The 26,156-nt window shown below is 38.6% G+C and overlaps 1 protein-coding gene across 2 annotated transcripts in view; it reads right to left on the minus strand.

The window, feature by feature from the left end:
- The window catches only part of WASF3 (WASP family member 3), a 123,989-nt gene that overhangs the window by 80,320 nt on the left and 17,513 nt on the right, over nucleotides 1-26,156 (minus strand). The window lies entirely within an intron of this gene.

Raw genomic sequence — 26,156 nt, forward strand, 5'->3', positions numbered from 1 at the left:
TTTGACTAATGAAAACCTAGCAGATGGGGGGGGGAGCTCTCTGCCTCCCCCTCAACTGCCTAAATTTACTTTGGAAAGGAGAGCCTGTACCAGGAAGAGAGCTACTAACAGAGACTCCCCTTTACCTAAGAAATTGACCTGCATAATAGGGAAACCTTTGTTTTTCCAAACATCTCCTCTCACCTTCCTGCTAACAGCCTTCCTCCCCTTTGGATCCTCAGGCGCTACCCCTCTCCTTAGCTCATAGAAGCTTCACATGGCCTCACTGTCTTTGCAGTTTCTTGTCTGTGTGGATTCCCCTTCTGTATGCTATTGGATTTGATTTTTTTTTTTTTTAGATCTTATTTATTTATTCATGAGAGACAAAGAGAGAGACAGAAAGACAGAGAGAGACAGAGAGAGGCAGAGGGAGAAGCAGGCTCCCAGAGGAACAGGGAGCCCAATGCAGGACTGGATCCCAGGACCGTGGGATCACGATCCGAGCAGAAGGCAGACGCTTAACCCTCTGAGCCACCCAGGTGCCCCAGGCTTGATGTTCTGCAGGGTGTCAGTCTACGGGGGTCTAGGCAAGTGGAATTACAAACCATTTTAACCAGTTTCAATGAAACTAATTCTCACAAAATGGAAGAGGAGTGTTAAAAAAAAGAGATTCCTGGAACAACAAAAGGATTAAATCTTGATAATCAAGAATAAACTAACAAGAAAATGGCAAAGTTGACATTTGTCCTCCTGTCAGCTAGATGAGTTAAATACAATCATAATCTAAACAGATCTACAAGAAATTAAATTTTTTTCAGTCATCAAAGCAATGAACTGAAATACACGTATATCCACTATCAACAGTATCAGGTGAATACAAAATTTTTAAAATTTCAAGAATCTTATAATGTTTAATGTCTTAAAATGTGAAAAAAAGTTCAATAAAGTGGTATATGTCTGTAATTTGTAAGATGTACATATATTGGGCTTTTGTGCTCATTTTCTTATTATGAAATATATAATCAAAAGGTTTTTTAAGACCACTGCTTAAGGAAACAAAATGCCTAAGAATCAGAAATTAATAAAGAAGCTATTGATGCTTCATTAGTAAAATGTTAAACATACCTATAGCTAAGAAAAAAATTAGTAAAACAATTTCCATAACAATGAGCATAAGCTGAAAAAAGCTATAAAACCACAATTTTCAAAAGAAAAGAAAAAAAAAGAAACCCATTAAAAAAAAAGCTCTGAACAGAAAGAAAATGAATCGAAGTAAATACCAGATATTCACAAGGCCTTCCAAGGAGACTGGTGATCCACAACTGTTTTCATCCCTAGTAGAGTTACAAGAAGAATCTGCCATAAATAAGGGTAAGAAAATACCAGCTGAACTGTTTTTGTTTTTGTTTTTTAAAGATTTTTATTTATTTATTTGAAAGAGTGAGAATGAGAGAGAGAGAGAGAGCACATGAGAGGGGGGAGGGTTGGAGGGAGAAGCAGACTCCCCGCTGAGCAGGGAGCCCGATGCGGGACTCGATCCCGGGACTCCAGGATCATGACCTGAGCCGAAGGCAGTCGCTTAACCGAGCCACCCAGGCGCCCACCAGCTGAACTGTTAACCAACATTTTTTTTTATATATATTTGAGAGAGAGAGAGAGCGCGCACACAAGCGCACGAGTGGAGGGGAGGGACAGAGGGAGAGGGAGAAGCAGATTCCCCACTGAGCAGAGAGCCCTACATAGGGCTCTATCTCAGCACCCTGGGATCATGACCGGAGCCAAAGGCAGATGCTTAACTGACTGGGCCACCCAGGTGCTCGTTAACCAACTTTTAATGTCTACACGTGAGCCAGAGTGTTGGGTTAGAATCTCAAGGAGCCCAAAACACATGGCAAGTCCACACTCACCTGCCAACTCTCTCACTTGGGTCTTTACCAAATACATATAGACAGTGCACATAGAGATAGAAGACAAGAGTTGAGAGACTCCCTATCACAGGCTCCTTATCTCCCTGGATGCAGAGCAGCTGGAAGAAAAGAGAGCTGAAAAAGTTCCTCTAAAAAACAGGACAGGGGTGCCTGGGTGGCTCAGTTGGTTAAGTGTCTGACTCTTGGTTTCAGCTCAGGTCATGATCTCAGGGTCGTAAGATCAAACCCCGTATGAGGCTCCATACTGGGCATGGAGCCTGCTTTGGATTCTCTCTCTCCCTGTCCCTCTGTTATCTCTCGCTCGCTCTCTATTTAAAAAAAAAAAGTTAAAAAAACAATAGGGCAAAGAGAGATCTCCTGAGGAGAAAAAAGCCACAAGACTGGAAAGCAAAGAAAACTCATTAGTGTCCCCAAAACTAGCAGCCAAGCTATAAAACTAAGAGAGTCCCTCATTGTTCAGAAAGTTGGCAGCCTAGGTCTAAAACACAGAGATCTCCAAGGTCTTACTGGGATCATTCTGAAGCTCTGCTGAAAACAAAGCCCTGATCCCACTCTCAAAATATTTGAAGGTAATGATGAAATCAATCTAACTCTTGCTACAGCAAAGTCCAGGCCCAGCTCAATCCTCCACATTAGCAGCACAACCAAAAAAGGGACAAGCCCTTTCCTGGGGGGTAGATATTCACCAGTCTTTACTGTTTGTTACACACAATGACCAGTACACAATAAAAAATTATGGAATAAGAGGAGGAGAACATGATTCATAAAAAAGAGAAAAAATAGTCATATAGTTTATATCTCCATAAACCCATATATGACCCTGATGTTGCAATGAGCAGACATAACCATGTTAAATGTACTAAAGAATCATGTGGGAAAGATGAACAGATGAACATGAACAGGGAAGGATTTCAGCAGAATAAAACAGAAACTAAACAGCTAAACAGAAAAGCTGGAAATGAAAATTACAACTTCCAAAATAACTACTACAATGAGCTTAACAGCAAACTAGAAACAGCAGAAGGTTCTGCAAATCTGAAGGCGGGGTGGAACCAATAATTTAAAAACAAACAAACAATAAAACTTCCCAAGATCTGTGTCACAATATCAAATGGCTCAACTACAGGTGTAACTGGGAGTCCTGGAAGGTGAGGAAAGAGAGAATGGGACAAAGAAATATCTGAGGAAAAACATCTGAGAACTTTCTAGATTGTGATGAAGGAAATCAACCTACAGATCCAAGAAACTTACTTAATTTCAAGGAGGATAAATACAAAGAAAACCACACCTAGGCAAATTGCTGAAAACCAAAGATAAAGAGAAAATATCCAAAGCCACCAGAGGAAAAAAGCCACATTGAATATTGGGAACAGCAGTAAGACATGTATTTCTATCAAAAATAATGAAAATCAGAATGCAATGAAGTGACATTTTTAGAATGCTGAGAAAGAGGAAAAAACAGTCACACAGAATTTTTATCCAGAAAAAATACTTTCAAAAACAAATGCATCAAAACTTAAAACTCTTGAGCTGCAAAGACTCTGTTAAGAGGATGAAAACAAGCTACACACAGGAAGAAAATATTTGGAAACTGAATATGCAACCGAGGCCTACTATCTAGAATATATAAGGAAATACGATAGCAGTTAAAAAAATAAAACGAACAATCCAAGTATAGAATGAGCAAAGGACATAAAGAAACATTTCATCAAAGAGGAGACATTGATGACAATCTTTATTAATAGCCAACATCAACAGTCAACATCATTAGCCACTAGGGAAAGGCAAATTAAAACCACAAAGAGGTATCACTATACAAATATTGGAACAGTTAAAATAAAAAAAAATAGTAATAATACCAAGTTCTGATGAGGATCCAGAGAAACTAGATTACTCATACACTGCTGGTAGGGATGTAAATGGGTACAACTACTCTGGAAAACACTCAGACAAGTTCTTACAAAACTAAACATGCTCTTGTCATTGGACCCTGTAATCCCATTCATGGGTATTTATTCCAGAGAAATTAAAACATAGCAGCTTTATTCATGATACAAAAATACCAGAAACAGCGCAAGTGTTATTTGGGTGGATGGCTGAACAAACCTGCATCCATAGGATGGTTTACTACTCAGCAATAAAAAGGAAGAACTATTGATACATACAACCATCTGAATGGGCCGTAAGGGCATTTTGGACTGTTTTTATAATAAAGTGTTACTATGATGTAGGACATGAGATACACTGTATAATAAATGGCTCACAAACATGCTCCCAGAAGCACATTCTGAGTATATTTCTGGCTCATTTTTTTATTAGGTGGGCATAAGTACTATTTTGGATATTTAGGAATATAACAAATATTAACACTACTATTTTAACTTCCCCAAATATTTATGGATTGTACAGTGAATCAAGAAAAATGATGTCACTTTCAGTTGTTAGTATTTCTTGAACTGGGAATGTGTTCACTCCTGCAGTTTATTTTTAATTCACTTTTTAAAATTTTTAATTCACTTGACTTTACTCAAAATTGTTTTTGTAAATTAAAATGGAGCCCATCTTGCAAAATGATATTACTCAGACACCCTGAACATGATGATCTGCTCCACCTCTTATTCCTATCTTCGAACACAGCTGCAGAACATGATTTCCAGTGAAGACAGAATTGTTTATCAAGTCTTCTAAAGAAAAAGTGCCATACCCATATAGTCAGTTTTAATTAGCTTATTATCTTGGGTTTGGTGAAACCTTTTTTTTTTTAATTGAGGTATAGCTGACATACACTGTTATATTAGTTTCAGGTGTACAACATAGTGATCCAACATTTATATACATTATGAAATGATCACCAGGCAAAGTATACTCTTGTCACCAAAATTATCACAATATCATTGGCTATATTCCCTATGCTGTACTTTTCAACTCTGTGACTTACTTATTTTATAAATGTACATCTGTACCTCTTAATTCCCCTCCCTCTCTGGCAACCACCAATTTGTTCTCTGTATTTATGAGTCTATTTGTTTGTTTGTTTTATTTTTTAGATCCCACAGACAAGTGAAATCACAAGGTATTTGTCATTCTTTGTCTTATTTCACTTAGCATAATACCTTCTAGGTCCATCCATGTTGTTGCAAATGGCTGAGTAACAATCTTATATATAGGGAGCACTCTTCTTTATCCATTAATCTACTGATAGACACAGGTTGCTCCCATTGTAAATAATGCTGCAATGTACATAGGGGTGCATATATCTTTTTGAATTAGCGTTTTCGCTTTTTTCAGATAAATACCCAGAAGCAAAACTGCTGCATTATATGGTAATTCTATTTTCAATTTTTTTTGAGTGGCCCCCATACTGTTTTCCATAGTGGCTGCACCAATTCACATTCCCACCAATAGCACATGAGAGTTCCCTTTTCCCCATATCCTCACTAACACTTGTTACTTCTTGTCCTTCTAACTATAGTATTCTGACAGGTATGAGGTGATATTTCACTGTGGTTTTGATTTGCATTTCCCTAATGGTTAGTGACCTTGAGCTTCCTTTCATGTGTCTGTTGGCCATCTGTATGTCTTCTTTGCGAAAATGTGTATTCAGGTCCTCTGCCCATTTTTTTACTAAGGGCATTTTGCTTAACGAAAAAGATTAGTCTCAAAAAGTTACATACAGTATAATTCAATGTATGTAATATTCTCAAAATAACACAACTACAGACAGGGAGAACAAGAAATAGGGACCGGGGGTAGGGTAGATGAGATTACAAAGAAAAAGCACAAGGAAGATCTTGTACAGTGATGAAAGAATACCACAATCTTTTGATTGTGGCAACGGTGTCACAAATCTACACATAATAAAATTGTACAGAACTACACCTACACACAATGTAACTGAAAATATAGTGAACAGTGAATAAGGTTTGTAGCCTAGTTAATAGTAATATACTAATAACAATTCCCTGGTTTGATACTGTAGTAGCAGGTATACCAGATGTCCCCATTTGGGAAAGCTGGGTAGAGGATACATGGGACCGTAAATTTTGTGAAATCTCCTGTGAGACTATAATTATTTAAAAAAAGAAAGAAAGCAAACTAAAGACATCTTCCAATAAACCAAAGCTAAACAGATCCGTACTACGAAAGAACTTTAGCAGTTCTCCAGACTGAATGAAAATGATACTAACCGGACCAGACAGAAGCAGAAAGGAAGGAACAACACCAAAAAGACATCGGCGCAAAGATTTTCATTAATTCAATTAGTATTTGTTAAATATCTTTTCTACAATAGTTTCTATGGTCAGTGCCATGAAATCAAGGACAAATAATACTCAATCACACAGCCTAGCTTACAAACCTATAAATGAATATTACCAACACTGGCATTAAAGATTCTGTCAATCGAAGTGCTTAAACGCTGCCTGTAGTCATACAGTCTTCTGAAGAGGAAGTTGTCACGACAAAACAGTAAGAAAGCCTTCTTGGAGCTGAATTTACAAATGAATGTTAAGTGAACAAGTGACGGACAGTATCCTAGGCCGAGTCCATCCAGCCACCGAAGGATAGAAGAGTTAAGACACAAATGTGGAACTCCAACGGTTCAACACACCTGGAGAATAAGGCAGAGGAAAACCCCTCATTACAGGAAATGATGAAGCGCAGACTGCAAGGAGGGCAAGCAGAGCACACAATCTCTGCTGAAGTTCAAACTTCACTCTGTAAGCAACCGGGAGAGTTTGAAGGAATTTATTTAGGACAGCAATAGAGGATGGGCCTTTCAAGAAGACAGCTTGAGCAGTAAGGATGATACATTAGAGAAAAGTGACATAGGAGGTTAGAACAATAATCTAATAGTCCAGGGAAGAGGTGGTAATAAGCTTAAACTGAAACAGGAGCAAAGAGCATGGAAATGAAGGGGCATGCACCAACTAGCTAAGGATAAAGAGGAAATGGGAAGGACTGAGAATCATGCCCACATTTCCAACTTGGGTGCAGACAAGATGTTACTTTCATTGATCTCAAAAGGGAACAGAGCAGTAGAGAGCAGATTTTGATGGAAAGATAATCATTACACTGCTGGGGAATGTGAAGCTGAGGTACAGGGGCATCTCCAGTACCTAGTACATACAGAGTTAGAGCCTGGGGTAAGAGGCCATACTCACCAGCTCTGGCTGTAGAAGCAGCAACAGACAAGACTGCCGAAGGGAATAAGTACAAAATGAGAAAGAAACAGCATTACAGATCAAATCCTAGAAGCTCTTTTAAAAGAGTGGGGGTGTACACTGTTATACTTCTGTTGTCAGTACATGTTCAGACTTAGATTACTTCAACTATAATTCTGTCAGTAATATATCTTAAAGGAATAAACACAAATGTGGGCAAAGATCTATAAAGATATTCTTCCTCCAATGTTATTTCCAATAATAAAACAGAGAAGAAATTAAGTATGCCAAACAAGAGAATTAATTTACAGCAAATTAGGCTAGATCTATAAAATAAATTATTATGCAACTACCTGGGTAGCATTTCAGAAGACTTTTTAATTATGGGATAAAATTCTTATGACATTCAACAAAAAAGCATACAAAGCAGTGTCTAAAGTATTTATTGATACAAGACTATTTCCTGAATACCTATTACGTACTACTACTCAGGTACTAGGCATAAAACATAGTAAAAGACAATTTCTTGTGTTTGTGAAACTTGGATTCTACTGGAAAGTGACCCAGAAAGGGTAGATAAAAAAACTTGCAAGGGAATCTCAAATGAAGTAAATGCTAAAAAGACAAACATACCAGGTGATATAAGAGAATATGATCAATTATATAAAAATATCTGGAACTGACTTAAAAGAAATAAGCCTCAAGATTAATAGTAAAAATAATGTAAAATAAAAATTTTAAACAAAGCAAATTTCAGGTGGCTTAGTAAATGGTCTAGAAAAATGAAGGTGTAATTATAAACAGGAAGTGCTTGGGCCCTCAATGGTTTCTCCTTCATCATCATCAGGAGGCAGAACTTCCACAAAAACTCTCACTTTCCCACTCTTGAAACCAGGAAACTCAGGAAATACAGCAAAGCAACATGCGTAAGGGAGCCTGTGCTTTTGCTGAGCTCCTCTGGGCCAAAATGAACGCCTCTGTAATGCGGAAGGTAGAAAATCTCACATGTGAACCTTCCATCTATAAGCTAAGACAGTATTTTTTCCATTTTCCATCTTCTTTATAGTACAACCCTCCACCCCCACAGACACACACACGTTCACCTAAGAGCATTCATTCACTCACTGAACCAGTATTACATGGCAGCATGGCAGGGACTCACTTAAATCACACTGGCCCTAGAAACAGGGCTGAAGATGCTATTGAAACTTAAGGACCGCTTCCTGTAATGCAAGCATCAGACTGTTGTAATCAATCTGTGAAAAGACTAAACTGAAGAAAAGCCCTGAAAATACTGACACAGTTGTACAACATATTACAGAAACAGCCTGTGAAAATATTTTCTCTGTATCTAAAACACACACACACACACACACACACACACACACAGCTGAACATTTATCCTCATCAAATTACCCTTCAGCAGGTAACTGATAAGAATGTCTTCGTATTAGAGACAGAAAAACGAGAAAGCATTGTATAGTAAAAATTCTGTAATTCCATGAAGAAACTGCTGAGATTCACTCCAAAAAAAGAAAAACCCACAAAAATATTCCTAGTATTCTGAAAAGTAAATGTGATTTAAATTAATATTAACTACTTGCTTTTACAAAAAGTCAATTGTCAGAATGAGATATTATCTCATTAGAGACTGGTTAAATAAAGCACTTTGCAGAGGTTTGGTGACATCAGAAACTCCACTAAAACCGTAATACAGCAAAGCTTACCAGTAGAAAGATCAGGCAAAACCCAGAACAATCTAGAATCAGTCTGATGTGGAAAGCAAAACAGTAAAACAACTCCCTCTCTCCTCCTAGGTCCTTGAGAACTACTACCTAATATGTCCTCCAGCCAGACGTCCATTCTGAAGTAACAGCTGAGTACCCTGGGATTAAAATGTAACACTGAACTAGGTAGAGAAGTAGTATGGCATGGAGTAACCAAGAGCTACAGGCATCAACCAGGTAGAGAAGTAGTATGGCATGGAGTAACCAAGAGCTACAGGCATCATCCTTGGTGACCTCACCCAGTGATCTCATGTAGATCTGCAGAGAACTTAAAGCTCATGCAGAATGCTTTCCCTGAGTAAATTTCTAGGGGATATTTCTGGTTTAAAACCTACTCTTAAAGATGATATCTGTAGGAGTAAAGACGTTTAAAGAGAATAATCAGCAATTTTCTACTTTATGCCTTCCTTTAGTTTTTTTTTCCTCAAATAAAAAAGGTCAAAATTCAAAAAAATTACTGAAGCAAAAGTAAATACCATATTACATCTTTATACAGAGAGGATGAGGTGGCAATCTTATTAATACATAACGATTCAAAAAAGGTATCAGAAGTTTTACCTTTTCTTCTGGGTGTGACTACATGGGGGGAGGGGAGGGCACTTCTCAGCAGAGGGTCACGGATAAGAAATTAACATGATGGAAATCAAAGCATCCAGGCTTCAAATTAAGAACATCCTGACAGTGCCTTTCTTGCAAATTGAGGACTGACAAAGCATATTAATGAGAAATACTGTTAAAATGCTATTCAGACACAGGTCTTCAGTTTCAGCTTTCCCAAAAGAATTGGTTGCAAAGGGGAAGGGGAAAGTTAGACATATGAGAACAGAAGCATGTTTACATTTTCCATTCACTCCTGTACACTGAGAGTTAATGAAGCAAACCATCATCTGCATTGGCAGAAACCCAGGAACGGAGAGGGGCCAGTCAAGGAAGTAATGCAAAAGAAATGCGAAAATGCCTTCAACAATCCTACCTTGGCTTTAATTCAATGTAAGAAGCATGATGACAGTGCTCATGAATATTAAAATCTAAAGAAACATCCAGCCAAAGGGAGTAGATTCATCTGTGTTCAAGACAATCCAAAGCATGAGATCGAACAGTCTCTCAGAAATACAGGACACCCTACACCCCAACCAACCTACACTAATACAATGGTTTTTCATTTGATTTCAAGAGAACTACACCTATCAATCTGCCCAGCTATGTTGCGCTTTGAAGAAATAACACAAGGAAAGGTTTAAATACTAGGTATATGCAAAATCACTCTGAAAGTAGTATCATGGTACCAATTTTATTGTAAACATTCAACTACTGTTAAACAACAAGACCCCTCATACAAATGCATCTATTGAGAATGTCGCACCAGGCCCAATCTCAAAGCCTTCATAGGATGTCACCGCTTGCTTACATAAGTACCTTTCTAACCATATGGTCCTTGATCCCCGCTGAGCTCAATTTGCAGGAAAGGTTTGCTGTCTACCAAACGCGACGGTTCGCACCATGACACCCCGCTCTGTGATCACTTCCCTTTAATGCTCTGCTGACACCTGCCCACTCCACTCCACCTAAGCCAGTCCTGAGATGAACCATTTGTAGTGCTCATTTGACGCCTGACAGAACAAGCTGAAACTTCTTCCAAAGTAATACTCTACAAGTAAAGACTCCTCCCCGCAGCCCACCAATCTGGTTGAACAAAAACTGGGGAACTAAGTAACTGTCCACCCAATAGTTGATGGAAAAGCAGACATGAAAAAATGCCCAGCCTTACACGACACAGAAGAAGTGCAAATTAAAGCCACAGAGTACACCATTGTCACTTATTAGATTAGCAAAGATTAATAGGAAAAACCCCAGTGTTTGCCAGGATGGAGAGAGAGGGGCACTCTTACACTCTACTGGTGGAAGTATAAACTATAAATTAAGCTTTTTAGGACTGCAAAGAATCCAAAAGATCACACTAGATTGCAAGGAAGAAAATACGTATTTCCCAAAATGCAATCTGCAATGACAACTGAATTGGAAGTCAGTTTTAAGGTACTGTTTGGCTTTAGTAGAAACATGAGGGGTTAATGACTCTGTGAAGCCCTCGACTTCCCTCCCAGGAAATGTGGAATTGGGTCTCTGTTCTGGTTTATTCTAGTCACATGCACCCTTCAAGAAAGGAAATGTAAACTCAAGATCTTTATCTGAAAAAGTCTCACATTCCTGGGATACTCTATTCCTATTTAGCACACAAACAACATTTGAGGATTCAATAAACTGACTTTCACTCTTAAGATTATTTTCTGCTTATATTTTTGTTTTCCTAAACTCCCCGCCAACCTTTCTAATTTCAATACTGGCAATGTATATCAGCTTATCTAATTATCATATTCATTCCTTCTTAGGGACATTATTTACCCATTTCTTAAATAGATTGAGTCTAGTATAACTAGAGTCTAGTAATAACTAGACTCAACATATCCCAAACCTCACCCTCTACTTCAGAATATTATTCTGTATAGAATTACAGGATTTCTGGTAAATCTTTTTAGGTTTTGTTTTGTTTTTAACTAGCAAGTTTAAGTCAACAAATCCTATAAGTAATTTTCCAAAAAGAGCCCCCAAAATTGTCATCTCTTGGGGTGCCTAGGTGTCTCAGCTGGTTAAGCATTCGACTCTTGATTTCCGCTCAGGTCATGATCTCAGGTCTTGAAATCAGGCCCCATATAGGGTCCCGTGCTCAGCAGGGAGTCTGCTTGAGCTTTCCCCTCTCTCTGCCCCTCCCCCTCTTCCCCACCCTCTACCCCAAATGCACATGCACGTTCTCTCTCATTCTCAAATAATAAATAAATCTTTTTAAAAAATGGTCATCTTTCATTTTAAAAACTCACTTTAATTTAGTGGTGACTGCCATTCACCAACAGATGAAGGTCAATTTTCTCTCATCATTTGTTCCATTATTTTCCAATCTGTTATAGAATTATACAAATTATAGATCTGACTTGTCCTTCAAAACGTGAGGTTTGACTTTTAAGAATTATCACTTTTAAGAACTGTCTTCTTCCATAAACTAATCATTCTGACCAGAGGCTCCTGCAGGACAGAGCAATGAACACTCAGAAAGAGAAGAGATACACACACAGTTATTTCAATGGTAATGCTCAACTATGACAACACAAATTCAAGCTTTCAAAGCACTTAATTCTGCTTAAAATGCAATTGTGTTACAGGCTTTGAAAATAACGCACTCCTCCATCCTGTTTTTAGAGAACTTTGAAAATCTAGACAATATGCTTCCTTTCAAAACACCAACTGCTTACAGAGGAAAAGAAAGAAACAGACAAATGATCTTGCCAAGAAACATTTCTGCAGCTTCTCTTGGTAGAGTAGCCCTTTCAGTGGCTACAAAGATTAAAATTCAATCCTTGATTGGATTGATGATGTACCACCTTTTATTATTTAGAACTGAATTTTAGAACAGAAAAGAGCTTAGAGAACTCTCAATCAGTTGTTTCCAACTTTTGAAAGTAGAAGGGACTCCTTTGTAATGCGAAAAAAATTTGAGGATTCTTATAATAGTTGTATCTACTGACTGAGAATGTAAAGGAAAAAAAAACTGCAAGTACACCATAATTCTTTAAAAAGCACCTGCAAACATCTGCAGAACTGTAAAACATAAACCTAATTTTTTATTACAGAGCCTGTTAATGTCAGAACTAGGTCTAAAACCAAGTCTCCAGACTTACAAAATAGATGGGGCTCTAAGAATCCAGGGTCATTCATCACAGAGGAAGGTTTACTTTTAGGCACCCCCAATAATTCCTTTAAGGACTAGACAAATTGATTTTAAAGTTCTTATGGAAAACGAAGCAAAGATAGAAAAGGCAATTCTGAAAAAGAAGACTAAAGAGTAGGGAGCATCCCTATCAAACGCTGAAACATTATAAAGCTACAATAGTTAAAACAGTGTGGTGCTGACCTCTGAGGAAATAAACCTATAAAACTTAACAGATTAGAAAGTGCAAGAACTAACTAAAGCATATTGAGGAACTCAGTATAAAAGAGATGCAGCATTTCAAATCACTGGGGTAAGAAGTAATTCATTAAATGCTATTGTATCAACAACTGAGTACCCTGTCAGGGGAGAAAAAAAAAATCCCAGATTGAGTCCTTACCTCACACCTTATACCACGTGAAGTTCTAAATGGAGCAAAAATATACAAAATGAAACCACTAAAGAACTGGAAGAAACACAGAAGGATGTTTTTCTAATAAGCTTGTAGTGGACAAGGTGTTTCAAAGCACGACTAAAAAAAAATAGAAGCCAAACATGAAACTACTTAAAAACATAAAATATTACTTCATTACAGAAAATTCCATCAACAAAGTCAAGATGAGGCATTAAACGAAGTCCCCTCCAAGCACTACAATTCCAACGAGCATACAACCCAGGCTCTATGCCATGCAAGTACAGCACTATTTCCGTATTTCATACAATCCCAAATCACTAGGAAATTTTAAAACAACAAAAAAATCAAATCCGGGCACCTGGGTGGCTCAGTTGGTTAAGCAACTGCCTTCGGCTCAGGTCATGATCCTGGAGTCCTGGGATCGAGTCCCACATCGGGCTCCCTGCTCAGCAGGGGGTCTGCTTCTCCCTCTGACGCTCTTCCCTCTCGTGCTCTCTGGCTCTCATTCTCTCTCTCTCAAATAAATAAATAAAATCTTTAAAAAAAAAATCAAATCCTACAGAATGCATGGTAACAACTCAAACGTTGCCTAGGCGCATGACATGAGGCTTCTACAGCACCACCCACAGCTATTATCTCCACTCATGTTAGAAACTATCAGACATGCAATAAGGCGATGTCTTTTATTATGCATTTTGGGACCACAGTTTAATTTCAACAAAACATACACATAGTAAAGCAATAGTTAATAGGTTAATAGTTTCCCCAGAATAAACTTGCTCTGGAGTATATGGCCAGACTGGCAACATGCAGGTTCAGCAGTGAATGCTTACCAAATTTATTGCATCAACAGAGATTACTGAGCTCCTACTGTATGTGAGGTATTATGCCAAACTCCAAGATGATAAAGAACCAGTCTTCTGCCTTCCAGAAACTAGCTTATTCGTCAAATGATGAGGAAAGGGTATCTGCTTACCAATAGCAATAACATATGTTATGCTTCAATCACAAATCTCCCCACATGACTGCCTGAGTGAAGCAAAATTACACTTATCTAACTTATTACTATAAGCAAGTCATAACTAACCATGTGATTTTTTTAAAACTAGTTATATGTATACCTTAAGTGACTCAGCTCAAAACCTGACACTACTGTAAAGCCTATCAGCTAAGTGAGGTAGTCCACCTGCAGGGGTGTGTGAACAGCTGCTATTTAAATTCAGATCATTAAGGGCACCTGGGTGGCTCAGTCAGTTAAGTGTCTGGCTCTTGATTTCAGCTCAGGTCATGATCTCAGCGTCGTGAGATCAAGCTCCAAGTCCAGCTACGCACTGAGCCTGGAGCCTACTTAAGATTCTCTCTTTCTCGGAACGCCCGGGTGGCTCAGTCGGTTAAGTGTCTGCCTTTGGCTCAGGTCATGATCCCAAGGTCCTGGGATCAAGCCCCAGGTGGGACTCCTTGCACAATGGGAGCCTGCTTCTCCCTCTGCCTGCCACTTCCCCTGCTTGTTCTCCCTCTCTCTCTAAAAAAAAAAAAGATTTTATGTAATTAGTTTTTATGTATTTTTTAAAGATTTTATTTATTTGACAGAGAGAGACACAGCGGAAGAGGGAACACAAGCAGGGGGAGTGGGAGAAGGAGAAGCAGGCTCCCCGAGGAGCAGGGAGCCTGATGCATGGCTTGATCCCAGGACCCTGGGATCATGACCTGAGCCAAAGGCAGACACTTAACCCACTGAGCCACCCAGGCGCCCCTAAATACACAGAATCTTAAAAAAAAAAAAAAAAAAGATTCTCTCTCTCTCCCTCCGCAAACCCCCCCCGCATGCTTACTCTCAAAAAAAATTTAAAAATTCAGATTAGTTAACATATCACCTTGATCCAGAAACCATGTGATTTTTATTTCCATTCACTTTCCCCCCTTTATCCATATCTTGTATTTCTCCAAGTTCTTAACAATTCATTCTTCCTTTTTGACCTAGACATAGTATTTATTACAAGTATGCACTAGCTCACTTCAGTCCATTTGTTTGAAAGCTTTCCTTCCTTTTTTGCTTCCCAAACTATTGCTTGGGAGAATTATATTTACGATGGAGGCTCCAATTTGGAGGGAGTTTGCCACCACACTACAATCTTTACCGGGAGTATGGAATGGTGGCATTCCTCCATTCCCTTGGCCATTTAGCATGAGCTATCACAACTACCAAAGAAGTATTAACAGTCTGCATTTTTGTCACTTAAAAGACTCTGGGAAAAAAAAGAAAAAAGACTCTGAAACAGTTACGACTTTCTGTAAGGTCAGTCTACCCGGCAATACCGACTTCACAAAGAGATTACAAAACTTCTTATTCCCCTACGTACCTTCAACGCACAAATACTAGCAACTGAAATTCCTGAATTAATTATCCCATTTCTTTGCTGCCCGTGAATGTGCTCTGCATAACTGAACATAAAACTGAAGAAAATTTTACAAGTTCCTTATTTTAATTAAAAAAAAAAAAAAGATTGAACTGGGCGCCTGGGTGACTCAGTCGTTAGGCAGATGCCTTTGGCTCAGGTCATGATCCCGGGGTCCTGGGATCGAGTCACACATCGGGTTCCCTGCTCGGCAGGGAGCCTGCTTCTCCCCTTGTCTACTGCTCCCCCTGCTCATGCTTGCTTTCAATTTGTCTCTCTCTCTAATAAATAAATAAAATATTTAAAAAAAATTATTGAACTCAAATAAGTCATCCTTTTACCTGGTTAATTATGAAAAAAACGAACCAAATTATAAGTCAACTCCAATGAGGTGTCCTTAATAAATTGCTGTAATGAATAATTCCACTGGTTAACAACCAGAACTCTCAATAAACTGCATTAAATGTATCAAATACAGATTCGGTGAACAGAGGCCATATAGTGTTAATTCCAGAACCTACTACTGCTTCATAAAAATTATGTTCACTGCATAGTAATGGAAATTAAAGTCACATTTTTACTCTACAAATAAGCACTCTAGAGAAGTACTCTTAGCAAGTATTTCCCAGGAATTCATAAAGCATTCTCATTTGCCAGTCAGGGATTTTTCATAGTATAGATCTGTAAAATTCTGAGATGTGTCATTTGCATTCCAGCAGAAACCAGTAGCCCTCGAGAAAAACTAATAGAAAACAAAACAAAACAAAACACCAGCATTCTAATTTATTGGTCCCTTACAACTAAGTAACTAATCTATTATGCCAGAGAGAGGGGCACCTAGAAGTGCCTTTGCTATACTGTTGGCTGGATCTCCATAATCCTGCCAAACCAAGTGTCTTTTGGGGAGGAAATGGAGATGGCAGGAGAGCACCAGGGGTACCTCTTAAAAGTTAGAGGTTGAAGTAAACATTAAGCAAAAATGGCAGTATCTTACAGGTGGTCACAGATTCAATGCACTGAGCCCAAAATGTACTTTACTGAATTGAGTTTTCAAGGACCTTTTTGAGCACGTCAAATCTCTGTGAGCCTTCTGGATTCTGCACTCCAAACCTTTCCAGATTACCTAAGTGGTAACTCCTATTAAACTATCTGGCTATTTGAACAGACAGGACTGCTTTTTATGCACCCTCCTAATCGCAGAAGCAAATTACAATAATAAAGCCAGAGTGGCTTCAAAAGACTGCCAAGGCTTTAAGAAGAGGAAAGGGGATACTTGTGTATAAATGTAATACAGAAATGTAACTTAAAGACAGTCCAAACTGTTGGAAGAACAACTCTTGTTAAAATGTCTATACTACCCAAAGCAATCTACACATTTGATGCAATTCCTGTCAAAACACCAACAGCATTTTTCACAGAACCAGAACAAACAATCCTAAAATTTGTATGGAACCACAAAAGACCTCAAATAGCCAAAGCAATCCTGAAAAAGAAAAACAAAACTGGAGATATCACAATTCTGGATTTCAAGTTATATTACAAAGCAGTCTTAATTAAAACAGTATGGTACTGACATAAAAACAGACGCATAGATCAATGAAATAAAACAGAAAACCTAGAAATAAAACCACAATTATATGGTCAATTAATCTTCTACAAAAGAGGAATGAATATACAACGGGAAAAAAATCTCTACAACAAATGGTGTTAGGAAAACTGGACAGTCACATGGAAAAGAATGAAACTGGACCACTTTCTTACACCACACACAAAAACTCAAAATGGATTAAAGACCTAAATGTGAGACATGAAACCATAAAAACCCTTGAAGAGAGCACAAACAGTAATTTCTCTGACACTGGCCATAGCAACATTTTCTCACAATGTCTCCTGGGTCAAGGAAAATAAAAGCAAAAATAAACTACTGGGACTACAACAAAATAAAAAGCTCCTGCAAAGCTAAAGAACCAATCAACAAAACTAAAAGGCAACCTACTGAATGGGAAAAGATATTTGCAAATGACATATCCAATAGAGGGTTAATTCCCCCCAAATATATAAAGAACTGATACAACTCAATACCCTCAAAAAACAAATAATCCAATTAAAAATGGACAGAAGATATGAACAGACTTTTCTCCAAAGATTTACAGACGGCCAACAGACACATCACTTATCGTCAGAGGAATGCAAATCAAAACTACAATATCATCTCACACCCGTCAGAATGGCTAAAATCAAAAATGCAAGAAACAATAGGTGTTGGCGAGAATGTCGAGAAAGGGGAATCCTCTTGCACTGTTGGTGGGAATGCAAACTGGTGCAGCCACTGTAGAAAACAGTATGGAGGTTCCTCAAAAAGTTAAAAAGTAGAACTACCCTACAATCCAGTAATTGCACTACTGGGTATTTACCTCAAAAATATAAAAACACTAATTCTAAGGGAAACATGCACCTGCATGTTTAATGCAGCATTATTTACAATTGCCAAGCTATGGAAACAGCCCAAGTGTCCTTCGATAGATGAATGGATAAAGAAGTGGTGTGTACACACACACACACACGCCATAAAAAAAGAAGGAAATCTTGCCATTTGCAACAACAATGGGATGGATCTAGAGAGTATAATGCTAAGCAAAATAAGTCAGAGAAAGACAAATTCCCTATGACCTAATTTATATGTGGAATTTAAAAAACAAAATAAAACAAGCAAAGGAAAAAAAAGAGACAGACAAACCAAGAAACAGATTCTTAACTATAGACAACAAACTGATAGTTACCAGAAGGGAGGAGGGAGTGGGAGAATGGAGGAAATAAGGGATGAGGATTAAGGAGTACACTTATCATTATGGAAAAGAAATAAAGTATAAGAACAAACACATGGGGTGCCTGGGTGGCTCAGTCGTTGAGTGTCTGCCTTCGGTTCAGGTCGTGATCCCAGGGTCCTGGGATCGAGCCCCGCATCGGGCTCCCTGCTCGGCGGGAGGTCTGCTTCTCCCTCTCCCACTCCCCCTGCTGGTGTTCCTGCTCTCGCTATCTCTCTCTCTCTGTCAAATAAACAAATAAAATCTTTAAAAAAAAAAAAAAACACATGAAAGAAAAAGAAAAATGAAAACATGGGACTCACTCAAAAATTAAAGAATTTAAAAAAATAAATAAAATAAATGAAAAAAAAAAAAAGATAGTCCAAACCCCACAGAACAAGCATGTTCAGGGCCACTTTTCTGAAAAGCTGTCTAAAGAAACCACAAAAACAAGGAATATAACCAAATCCATATTTTAAAAAATAAACATTTTTTAATAGAATAAGGTATTTTCTATGAAAATACGACCTGGCAGAAAAGAATTCCCACTTGGGTTTAAGGACCCCTGGGGTCCTGCTTCAACCTCGCCCACTCCATGAACTACTCATCCTTCAGAACTCCCATGCTGGGGACCGGCAGAATAACACCACAAGCTCTAGAAGAAAGAGCCCTGCACTACAATCAGCAATCCTCTACCAGCCTGATGCACTTACTTACTGCATGACGATGTGAACCTTTCTGTGTCTCACTCATTTCAGGAAAATAATTGTACTTCTCATCTTTGCTTCCTCCCCCCCATTGCCTCTGGAACTTGCCCCTATGCAAACCAGAATCATCTGAATAATAAGCTGGCTTCTGAGCTGCTGTAAACATCAAATTCAATCATATCACTAAAACTCCTGACACCATAAATCATTACGCAGGCAGGCAGTCTTATGAAAACTAACACAAATTATCCACACTAACTCTGCCCAAACCACAACAACAGAGTTGTCACTCTCTTTACCCTTAGACCCCAAAATGCTAACTCAGCATTAATTTCTTTCTGCCCTGTTTTAAACATCCACAGAGGTGCCTGTCATCCTCTTGTTGACAATTTATGCCCTCAGAATTCTACCCTATTACTTCTAATGGCTAAAAAAGACACGTAGGCTGTTTTGTCCCTCTCTTCAAAGGTATGGTCAAAGTTACACACACAGATCTGAAACTTTCTCAAGAATTCTTACTCTTGTTGTCCTTTGTCTGCTGGCTACTGGGCAATTTTCAATTCTTGGTACATTACTCTCAACCCTTTACTTATTGTTTACATGCTCTCCTTTACTCCTTACAACTCTGTGCGGTCGGTACTGTTTTATAGATGAGAAGAGCAAGGCTCACCGAAGTTGACAAATGCCCCCCAAACTACACTGCTAATAAATGGCAAAGCCAAGACCTGAACTCCAATCAGTCTGGCCCCAGAGCCCCTGCTCTTGACTGGGCTGCAATTCTGTCTCATCCAGTCTTAGAAGCAATCGATCATCTAGCCCTGAGCCTGAAGCCAACAAAGAAGTAGGTCTAGTCAGGAACCATCTACATATGACTGCATTTATGTACATCCCACTCACTGTTCCAAAAAGACAGCATTCATTTGTTGGAAGTCAGTTAAAAAAAAAAGTCTAGAAGCACTAAGTGAGCAAGAAATGAGACAAGTGCAAGAGGCATCCCTTAAATCCTACACATCCACTACAGGTGAAACACGAAGTTGGCTGAAGAACTTGTAAAGGGGAATCTGAAGTACTACAGAATTCCATGTCTATCAGACACAAACCTACCAAATACTCAAAGAAAATGCCTTTACTTCGGATTCTAAGTCCCAAAAGCAGATTTCGGTCCACATCTGCTAACATTCTATCCCAAAGCACCACTACATATTCCTTCCTCCTCAATATCCCAAACAGCCCTTTCTGTTCTTCTGATACCAAAGCCTGGTTTGTAGCAAATGGTTGTCAAAGAATCTCTGGTAAGAGGCACTTAAAAACAAAAAGCCAGGAAGTTCTGATTCTCTCCCACTGACAACATAACTTGTGACCCTTCTACCCACAAAAGCAGTGGTTCTGTAATGTGAAAATGAGTAAGGGGAAACCTCACTAAAATGGAGCAGGGAGGCCAGAAAGGGGAGCCTGGCCCACTCAACATCAATTACAGGAAGAACTGCCTATTACAGGCCCCAAAAGAAAAGATGGACATTGCATCTCCTACAAGGCATCAGCCAGCCCTGCAACTCAGCCAAAGAGAAACCATCATCACCCTGAACTCTTGCTTCACTCCAAGGGACTTTGGTTCCAAACAACCCCTCCCAACTTCCTCCTCCTCCTCCATAAACTAACATTCTCTCCTTCCTTTGTGGGACTTGCTTGCCACAGGCTGCATGTCCCAAATGGCAATTCTCTGCTATCCCCGAATAAACCCATTTTAGGGGTAAAATAATTGGCTGTTTTCATTCTTTTAGGCTCACAGTAACTTTTCATGAGAATGCCAAGCAGCTACAAAGGGAATGAGAGTGGAAGGGTTCCAACTGATTTCTCTATCCTAAATGGTCCAAAACTGGATAAGGCTCTCGTCACTATTCCCTGTCCTTCTCTGACATTCAGAGCTAACCCATCTCCTACTGCCTTCTTCTACCGTAAGATGAATTTGTCAAGTTTGCCCCTTACTTTCCTTCCTAAAGGAACAATTATCAGTGAAAGTAAAACTCTGGATAATAAAGCTCTTAAACAAATACATACAGGAAATCTCACTAGAAAGGAAAAACTGCAAATTAAGAAAACCAAAGCTAACTGAAGCAACCTATAAACAGCAGCAAGAAAATACTAGTGGCTCAAAAAAAGTTACCAGAACTACGCTAAATTAACTTCAGTACTCTATAACCAGAAAGAAAGCTTTAAAATAAAACCTTAAGATGTAGTAATTATCATTTCTGCATCTGGGGGTGAGGGAAAGGAAACAGATCAAAATGCTCAGGTCAATTCAAGCCACCCTAGGCAAAATTCTATTCCTTCAACTTCTCAAAAATTTGCTTTACCTAAGTTCATATCCAGACCATATCCGGATCACTTCAAAAATTCTGGGAACTTAAATTTACATTTAATTTGTTAAATCTTATCATTTATTTTAGCACTTCAGTGAGAAGACTAGAATAAATCAAATTCTACTCAATTTAGGAAGAGAAATCACATTCCATTCCTCCCAGATAAGGAAAGGTTCCTCATTTCATTAACAATCAATGCCTGTAAAAACAAATGCAATCCTTAAGAAAAATAATTCCAAAATTACTAGAAATAACTTGAGGCTAACACCAGAAAATTAGGGGGGATAATATCAAGAAGCACTAAAGTATATGAAATCCGACACTTTAGAAATAATAATTGAATGCTAATTAGACCTACAAAAGAATATGAAATCTAATGCTTGGCCAGTTTTATACAAAGCCCTTTGAGTGTATAATGCCATTCACTGAGATTCCTTCAGATGTTCCTGACAGAAATGGAAACTGAACATATTTTTAACCCACATTATGCTACAGCACCTCTGAGCCCACTTCTAGACACATTCATATTAATGAATCTATCCCAATACTCTTCTAAAAGAAAAAGTTTAAGAGGCTTTTTTTTTTTTTTTTACACAAAGTCTTATATACCGGAAAGCCAAAAATATACAGCAAGAAATTACTGGAAATGCAGACATCTACAATTTTCAGCATCTAAGGTTTCAGAAATGCAGTCAATCTAGAAATTATCTGTTTTTCACCATGATTTGGTTTCATTTTTTTCTGGACTCATTCATTCCTTTTCATTGTCAGTTCATTCATTTCTGATGACCATGCATAATCGGTGTTCACACTAACCATGAGGAATGTCACCTCCTGGTAGAAAAGGGTCATTGCAAGGGTATATATCAGGTCTATAAATCACTGAGGGGTGAGGTGCAAGACAGTCATGTTTTTTTCTTTCTTTTTTTTCTTTCAGGAATTCAGACACACACAAAAAGAAACAATGGTAAAATAGGCAAGGAGACAATGTATGTGAGATTTTGTTGTTTGTGCAAAACACAAAATATAGAGGTCTCCTCAGTAAAGGAGAAATACTGTTTTCAACCTTATTTCCTACCCTTGCCATTTCAACATTTGTCTAAACCCAGACTGCTCACCTATATAATCCATGGAACATTAAAATATTTGAATTTCATTTGTCTGCCATCTGAAATTTCTCAATAAAAGGTAAGCAAAAAAATTATTATAATTAATTTACTTAAAATGAATCATCAGTATCCTTCCCCTTTCTCTAACTTGGGTATTTTATTTGCTTTTGTATTTTAATCTAGTTTCTCTCTTGTTTTTACGGGGACTAAATATCCATTTCACATTCAAAAGACAGTCCCAATCATCCTAAAATTCCATAGTCTACAACACCATCACAGACATCACATAATTACCATTTTTTAAACAATTCTGAGGTTAAATCCTACCTAGAGGGAAGCAGATCAACAAAACTGGCAAACCTTCAGACTGACCAAGATAAAAACATTACAAAAAAAACCCTACAGATCAGATTCACTCATGAATACAGATGCAAAAATCCGCAACAAAAGATTAACACACCAAATCTAGGAGCCTATAAAAAGGATTATATACCATGAGCAAATGGGACTTATCCTGGGAATGTAAAGTTGGTTTAACCTCCAAAATTCAATTAGCAAAATATAAAATATCAATAAAGGACAAAACTAATTGACCATCTCAATAGATGCAGAAAAAATATTTCATAAAATCCAACACTCATTTGTGATTAAAAACTCGGAACAAACTTCCTCAACCTGACAAAGGTGATCAACAAAAAAATAATTATCATTATACTTAATGGTGAAGGACTGAATGCTTTTTCCCCTAAAATCAGGAACAAGGCAAGAATGCCCACTCTTACCACTTCTATTTAATACTATAATGGAGGTTCCACCCAAGGCGACAAAGCAAAAAAGAAAGTGAGGAAGGCAGACCATCCAGATCAGAAAGGAAGTAAAACTGTCTGGCTAATCAATTTCATCACTAGAACATGCCATGATCCTATATGCAGAAAATCCTAAGGAATCCACAATAAAACTAGAACTAAAACACAAGCTCAGCAAGGTCACATGATATAAATCAATATACCAAAATCAACCACCATGACCACAAAGAGGAAGCATGAGGGGGTGCGCCTGGGTGGCTCAGTCAAGTGTGCGACTCTTGATTTCAGCTCAGGTCATGATCTCAGGGTCATGAGATGCAGCCCTGCATCTGGCTCCACATTGGGCATGGAGCCTGCTTGAGACTCTCTCTCTCTCTCTCCTTTGCCACCCACTCCCCCAATGCCTGGCTTGTGCACACGCACATGCTCTCTCTCTAGAAAAAAAAACAAAAACAAAAAAAGAGAGAGAGAGAAGCATAATTATAGTGAGGAAACAGTCATGTGCCTTGAGGTGGTGGTTACACTAATCTATACATGTGATTGTACAGAACACAAAATGAGTGCATGTAAAAAGTGGTTAAATCTGAATAAGGTCTACAGAAGTTCTGGTTTTAATAGTATACTGTAGTTACACAAAATGTCTCACCATGGGGGTAAATCCGGGTGAAGAGCACACAGGACCTTTCTGTGCTACAAGTTCCCAAGTCTACAACTGTTTCAAAATAAAAAGTTATTAAAAAATAAATAAACTTTTTCTACACAAGAGCAACAAAGATGAAATTAAGATCCCCAAGATGATTCTTTTGTACACATTTGTGGCCCACCATCTTATATTTTTTCTTCAAGATCTCAAGAACAGAAGTTACATAAGCATATGATATACAACTATTCCAAACTATAAACTGGTAAAATTCCCAAGCTTGTGTACACATCAGAATCATCTAGAGGTCATTTAGAAATTTCAAAGCCTATGCAACATCCCAGACCTAATGAAATCACAATTTCTGGGACAAGGACTTAGGCATTAGTATCTTTAAAACTCCCTGAGTGAACCACTGCTGTATGAAGCAATAATTCTCTAATTTTTGTTCAGGACGACTTACCATCTAAAACCCCAAACTGCGGGGCGCCTGGGTGGCTCAGCTGGTTAAGCAACTGCCTCCAGCTCAGGTCATGGTCCCAGGGTCCTGGGATCGAGCCCCGCATCGGGCTCCCTGCTTGGCGGGAAGCCTGCTTCTCCCTCTCCCACTCCCCCTGCTTGTGTTCCATCTCTCGCTGTATCTCTCTGTCAAATAAATAAATAAATAAATCTTAACAAAAAAAATAAAACCCCAAACTGCAATTGCTCATGAGTTCTATTTATCCCATATTCACCAAATACTAGAAATTAAGAGAGAAACGTTTTAAATATTTATTAAATCACTGAAAAGGACAAAATAAATTCATTATGTGTTAACAAACGTATCTTCAAGGAAATAACCCTTTTTCTCAAGACAAAAAACTACTGGCACCATTATATTTTTTACAAGTTCCTTTAATGTCTGGCTTAAAAGGAGGAAGCTGGATTTTCATATCTGCTTTCTGAATTCATTCCACTGTGATACACTGTTTTGACTGCTGTGTATGAAGACAATTCATTCTTACCCAGATACCTAGTTGGAAAGAGGAGTGTTTAATAGTCTTTTCAGGTAAGTGTGGCTCTGTCACATACCCTCTGAAAAACCCATTGTATGCTCTGAAATAATGAGAGTAAAAAGGGCAGGTAATCTTTTAATATGATTATGAAAATAAACATGACCTCGACGACCCCTTAAAAGGTCCTGGAAACCCCCAGGAGTCACCATACTACACTTAGAGAACTGCGGGTATAAAGTATAAAAGAAAGGAGGAGTAATGAGGTCTGCCGCTGTCAGAGACTTTACAGAAAGGCAGGACTTCCACTAGAAAAATCAGACGGGGGGGAGAGGGGAAGAGCGAGCTCAAAGACCACGTTGATTTTCACGGAAAAGATTAACACTTAAAAGTGAACTGGATAAAAACTAGATGCTAGCTGAAAAGGGAAACTATATCCAAACACCAGTACACATGGGATATATAAAATAAATCCAGCTTTTCAAAGAAATTCCAGCTTGAAGGATGATCACAAAGCGGACCAATCCAGAGAACCACCATCGGGGCCATGAAATAGGGCACTGCCAGCACCCCGGGAAGTGCCCTTCATGCCCCTTCTCAGTTATGAATCCCTTCTTCTCCCCGCAAAATAATCACTTTCCTTGTTCCTGATGCCCCTTTAAAATTTTATTTAAGCAAAACTGTACGGTCTGGATTCTGCTATGTCTAGCATCTTCTACTCAACATGAAGTCTGTGAGATTATTACTGCTGTTGCATGCAGCTTCCGTTTTTTCATTTCTACCACTGAATAACGTACGAACACACCACAACTTCCATAATCATTCCACTGCTGATGAACACTTGGGCTATATCTAGCTGGGGCTATTACAAATGCTACTGTGCACACCAGCACACACGCATCCTGGCACAGTGGTGCACGCACAGCTGTTGAGCGTATGCGCAGAAGACCAATTCTGGTTCATAAGGTATCTTCAACTTCAGCACAAGCCCCACCAGTTCTTCGCCACGTCTGTCCCAATGTACACTCCCTGTGAGGACTGCGTTTCAGCTGCTCCACATTCTCCACACTACGGGCCACCGGTCTTTTCAGTTCTAGCCGACCTGAAGACTGCGGTGCTATCTCATTACTATTTAATCCGCACTGCCTGATTACTGAGTTTAAGCTTCTTTTCGTACCTTCATTGGCTATTTGTACATCTTCTTCAAAAGTGCAAGTTCAAGTCTCTTACCCATTTTTCTATTAGATTATCTGGCTTTCTTACTGATTTCTGCCAGTTCTTTAAATTTTCTAGGTAGGAAACATGTCAGTTCAC

The sequence above is a fragment of the Callorhinus ursinus genome, unplaced genomic scaffold (genome assembly GCF_003265705.2).
Source record: "Callorhinus ursinus isolate GAN/ISIS: 27379988/994484 unplaced genomic scaffold, GSC_fseal_2.0 scaffold7, whole genome shotgun sequence".
Lineage (NCBI taxonomy): Eukaryota > Metazoa > Chordata > Mammalia > Carnivora > Otariidae > Callorhinus > Callorhinus ursinus.